We start from the raw sequence: 6,104 nt of genomic DNA, 5'->3' as shown, positions 1-6,104 counted from the left end.
TACAGAGCCTTGCCAATTTTTCCGGGGCTGAGGAAATCCTATACAAACACCATTCCTTTGTATGTATGTCTGGCGCCCGTACTAAGTCACATTTATCTAGCTCATCATGATCGCAATATTCATGGTCACCTAGCCGCGTCCCCTTTTGTCAAAGTGTGCAGGTTTGTGGACGACTACCTGATATTTATTGATTGCATAATCCCGCTTTTGAGCCTGCTGTGTCTGAAGTCTTGGAGATCTTTAAGAAAGAGCTGGAGCCTCTAGAACTTACGCATGAGGTCCCCACTGATGATTCCTTGCGCTTTCTAGATCTCAGGCTGAGCCTTGCTAACAAACATGTGTGCTGGTGCTTCGAACCGAGAAGTAAGAAGCCACTCTTGCCCTTTAACTCCGCACACTCAAAGCTCGTTAAACGAGGTATTATAAAGTTATGTCTCGTTAACAGCCTCAATAAATCGTGCCCACACCAGATGTAACATAGTCTTGCTGCTCAGGTTGATCGCCTTTCTTGGGCTGGTTACCCTTTGGCCTTAATTTCAGCCATAGCGGAACAGCTTCTGAGGCGCACAAAGCGTGATGAGCCCGCTCAATCAGGGAACCAGCTGGCTGAAAGACGCAGGTTTGCAGTGCTACCATATGTGCATGATGTCTCCCATAGGCTAAAGAAAATTGGTCAGCGTGCAGGAATCAGTCGTTTTCTCAGCCCCGGAAAAATTGGCAAGGCTCTGAAGCGTGTAAACGCGCCTAAATCGCATCAGAGTGGTTGCTCTGTCGGGCACAGAAAACGTTTTGTGACGTGCGCAACAAATGTAGTCTACCGAATTCCCCTGTCTTGCGGCAGTAAATATGTTGGACAGACAGGCAGGTGCTTAAACGATCGACTAAGAGCATTGTAACAACGTCCGCAGCACTGTACAAGGCCACTGGGGCATCCATTGCCGGGACTGCGGCTGCGTGCCCCTCTTCAAAGATACTGAAGTTTTAGCGAGACACAGCTCACAGCTCACTCAGGAAATTGCGGAAGCTGATTTCATCAGAAAACTTGGTAGTATTTGCGTTAGTGCCCCCTCTATCGCGCTGACCCCTAGTGAAGTCGCGTATCTAAACAGATAGAAATCGTAATGTTTTTTATTTTTTTATTTTTCTGGTGACCATGCTCTTAGTTCAGTGACTTGCTGTTAGAACACCCCATGTGGCTGCCTTTCATTTTCTGCGCATGCCCTTTCTTGTATATATACACACGATGTGGCAACGCAATTAAATGTTGTTGGAAGTCAGCGCTGTGTATGTAGTCTTCGCAGTCCTTTTCTTTCGAGCTATACGTTATTTTTGATCATGAATTACCAACTGGTTCAAGCAACCAACCTAGGCCCATTACACTCTAAGAAAAGTTTACACCCTTTGGAGTGCCCCTTCTGCCACACAACGATAATCGTCATCTGCCTTGATGCGTTTCCTTTCTTGAAAACGCCGCGCCCGCTACTTTCCTGTCGGGAATGCTATCATGCTGATAACGCGTATGCCGTTCGTTTCTGGAAAGTACCGGGCTCGCAGCGTTAAAGATAGGAAACGCATCAAGACAGATGACGATTATTGTTGTGTGGCAGAAGGGGCACTCCAAAGGGTGTAAACTTTTCTTAAAGAGTGTAATGACGTCGGTGCCAATGTCAAGGTCGATCCAAATAGGTCTTGAAGCATCGGCCGAAAGGCGCTTCAGAACAAATTGCCACCGACATCATCAAGGGTGGTTATGGGAGCAGCGATTGAAGTGCGACTATGGAAGGAAAAAACATTGGGAAAGAAAAAAGCGATTTTTAATTAAAGCGAGACACATTCATTCAACTAAAAAAAATTTCTAATCAATTTTATATATGCGTGACGAGTAAAGAAAAGTCAACTCTATTTTATCATTATCAATAACTACCTTTCTTTCAACGCCTATCGCTAAGGGGGGGGGGGGGGGGGGGGGCGTTGAGGCCGCTATCGCTTGCAAAGCAATGCAGCTATTGGTGTGCCAGGAAGGCGCGCTCGTAAAGTTCACTTGTTAGAATACGCCCCCCTCTCACGTTGTGCTGTTTTGTTTGTCGACGTTTGTCTGAATTTGGTGGCGCGGGTGACGTCATCGTTTCTCAACCTGTTCAGTCAAAAGTAGTGAGTTACGACCGCCAGATAATTTGCTTACTTTAGTTGTTTTCGTGCGACTGCTCAGGCCAACGAGCTTGATGTCCGACGATAGAACCAGCACTCCATACACCTAAAGCTTTCGTCGGTCTCCAAAGAAAGTATGTTCTGTTCAGGGTTGCCATTTCGACATCCGTACGGCTGACCTTTTCTTGTATCGCTTTCCGCACTGAAAGCTCGAAACACCCATCAAGTCGAATGGCGGGGTATTTGAATATACAGCTGTAATGGCATATACAAATTTCCAGCCTTTGAGAACAAAATAGCATCACTTTTGTTTTTAACGGATATTGAGTCGCATTTTTGTTTACCGCTGGAAGTGTTCCCTCATGCAGATGGCGCTAAGCCTCATCAACCGCCGGAGAACCACCATGTTTCAACGTATGGGTTTCTATGGAAGCTTCGCCACGAGGCATATTTACCTTGCCAATGTGCTGTCCCGCTGGCAACGCATGAACCCCTCGCGCGCGGTCGGTAACACGTCCGGAACGCCCCTGGCAGCGCTCATCATGCCAGCGTTGCCAGATGTCTGGTAGCCGCGAAGGCAAGCTGGTACTTTTGAGAACGTCTGGTTTCTACGAGAGGCTTTGGCTCAAGTACTGTCCGTGCACGTCTATAACCTCTCCCTTGTCTCTTCCCCCAGCGTACGGTAGCCAACCGGACGCTTGTCTGCTTAAAATATCTGCCTTCATTATTCCCTCTCTGCCCCGTAGGAGTTTCCTTACGCGCGGCGTCGCGCCATCATGTTGCGCCGACGCATACTTAGAACACCGTCTGAGGAGCTGAAGCGCGATGATAAACCTTGTATCTGAGTGATGTGCCTTATTGGGCGAGTTGGTTAATATTTACACGTTTCCGCTGTCAAACACAGCTGTAACAAAAACTCGCAATTTCACCGAATAGTCAAAGCCTCGATTGCGATAGTGAATTATTAGACAGCCATACGAAGAAAGGGCAGTTTCATTGACTGTTTAAAGTCTTAAACATATACCTATGAAATTAAGCATGTTGTCGCGCGTGCACATTTCACTCGATGACAGCGGACATTCGCTGTAAGAACACTGGCATGAGGAAGAGCGGCAACGAGTGACTTGGCATCCGTGCTGCCTCTCGCTTCAACGCGAACTATGCGGCGACAGCACAGCATGAAGTCGAAGCTATCAGCCGTCGGTGCGCCTGGACTGTACTCTTCGCAGATCGCCTTCTAGATAGGGCCCGCGCAGCCGCGCCATACGCAACCACCGCCTGAGTGGATTCCATGCTAACTACAATGTTTACCGCGTCTGTAATCCTTGAATGTCATAATTCGGTGCCGACATATTGACACGTGCACCACCACGTGCCAATATTCCTTCCGACGAGTTTTGACAGCTCAGCCTGTTCGATCTGACGCGCAATTCATATCTTCACGCTATGTCGTTGCTTTGTGCACTCGTTTGCAGAGTTTGCCTTGTTTCTCTTGATGCCTGAACTATATATTTGGTGGCCTTCGTAATATAGGGAGGCACCTGGTTTCTCCGTGACGTCAAATCGCCAAACAATATTTCCGCAGGAAATAAGTTGCATGTTATTTCTCGTACTTGGGTTTAAATTTCCGTGTCGAATTAACGCCGATTTTCGAACGCATACTCATGCCATAAGCTCTGAGAAAGCGAGAGGTCAAGCATTTTCGCATTGGCGATTTCTTGTGTTCAAGTGGTTTCACAGCTGTCGGTCGAAAATGAAGAGAAATGTTGAACTTAACACCCTAACCTGCAGTACCTTCTAATCTTTTAATCTGCAGTACTTAATTCGAGTACCTTCCGCAAGCGGGATAAACGAAAGTGGACGTGGAGGAGCCCGAAAGGCGAGACTAGAAGTGAAATAGACTTCATACTCTGCTCTAACCCTGGCATCATACAGGATGTGGACGTGCTCGGCAAGGTGCACTGCAGTGACCATAGGATGGTAACTCGAATTACCCTAGACTTGGAGGGAACGGAAGAAACTGGTACATAAGAAGCCGATCAATGAGTTAGCGCTAAGAGGGCAAATAGAGTAATTCCGGATCAAGCTACAGAACAGGTATTCGGCCTTAACTCAGGAAGAGGACCTTAGTGTTGAAGCAATGAAAGACAATCTTATGGGCATCACTAAGGGGTGTGCAATAGAAGGTGGTACACCAGTAAGCTATCGCAGGAGACGAAAGATCTGATCAAGATACGACAATGTATGAAAGCCTCTAACCATACAGCTAGAACAGAACTGGCAGAACTTGCTAAGTTAATCAACAAACGCAAGACAGCCGACATAAGGAAGCATAATATGGATAGAATTGAACATGCTCTCAGGAACGGAGGAAGCCTAAGAGCAGTGAAGAAGAAACTAGGAATAGGAAAGAATCAGACGTATGCGTTGAAAGAGTAAGCCGGCAATATCATTACTAATATGGATTAGACAGTTCAAGTGGCTGAGGAGTTCTATAGATGCTTGTACAGTACCAGTGCTACCCACGACGATAATTGAAGAGAGAATAGTCTAGAGGAATTCGAAATCCCACAAGTAACGCCGGAAGAAGAGCCTTGGGAGCTATGCAAAGGGGAAGGCAGCTGGGGAGGGTCAGGTAACAGCAGATATGTTGAAGGATGGTGGGCAGATTGTTCCAGAAAAACTGGCCACCCTGTATACGCAATGCCTCATGACCTCGAGCGTAGCAGAATCTTCGAAGAACGTCATCATAATCCTAATCCATAAGAAAGGGTATGCCAAAGACTTGAAAAATTATAGACCGATCAGCTTACTGTCCGTTGCCAACAAAGTATTTACTAAGGTAATCGCAAATAGAATCAGGAACGCCTTAGACTTCCGTCAACCAAAGGACCAGGCAGGATTCCGTAAAGGCTACTTAACAATAGAGCATATGCATACTATCAATGAGGTGATAGAGAAATGTGCGGAATATAACCAACCCTTATATATAGCTTTCATTGATTACGAGAAAGCATTTGATTCAGTCAAAACCTCAGCAGTCATGCAGGCATTACAGAATCGGGGTGTAGACGAGCCGTATGTAAAAATACTGAAAGATATCTATAGCAGCTCTACAACCACCGTAGTCCTCCATAAAGGAAAAAATCCCAATAAAGGTGTCAGGCAGGGAGACACTATCTCTCCAATGCTATTCACGGCGTGTTTACAGGAGGTAATCATAGACCTGTATTGGGAAGAATTAGGGTAAGAGTTAATGGAAAATACCTTAGTAACTTGCGACTCGCTGATCATATTGCCTTGCTTATTCACTCAGGGGACTAATTGCAATATATGCTCACTGACCTGAAGAGACAAAGCAGAAGGGTGGGTCGAAAAATCCATCTGCAGAAAACTAATGTTCAATAGTCTTGGAAGAGCACAGCAGTCTGCGATAGGTAGCGAGGCACTGGAAGTAGTAAGGGAATACACCTACTTAGCGCAGGTGACCGCGGATTAGGAGAATGGAATAATCAGAAGAATAAGAATTGAGCAGGTATACGTTTGGCAGACATTCTGAGACTATGAACAGCAGCAATGTAATCAATTCAGTAATGAGGATGGAAGATAACCGATGGCCATTAAGGATTACGGACTGGACTCCAAGGGAAGGGAAGCGTAGCAGGGGGGCGGCAGAAAGTTAGGTGGGAGGATGAGATTAAGTTTGCTGGGACAACATCGCCAGAATTGGTACATGACCGCGGTAGTTGAAGTATGGGAGAGGCCTTTGCCCTTCAGTGGGCGTAACGAGGCTGATGTCAAAAAACTAGGTTACTGCAGATACGTCGGTGGCGACGCTTTCCCGACACAGGAGCTGGCAGGCTTCGGCAACAGGAAGGCAGTCACTAGACCAATACGTATAAGGATGAGAGAGCAGAGGCAACAAGAGTAGGCTTACGTACGACTACTGAGCGTTA

The sequence above is a fragment of the Dermacentor andersoni genome, chromosome 1 (assembly GCF_023375885.2).
Source record: "Dermacentor andersoni chromosome 1, qqDerAnde1_hic_scaffold, whole genome shotgun sequence".
Lineage (NCBI taxonomy): Eukaryota > Metazoa > Arthropoda > Arachnida > Ixodida > Ixodidae > Dermacentor > Dermacentor andersoni.
The sequence above is the reverse complement of the archived record's forward strand: the minus strand, read 5'-3'. Positions refer to the sequence as shown.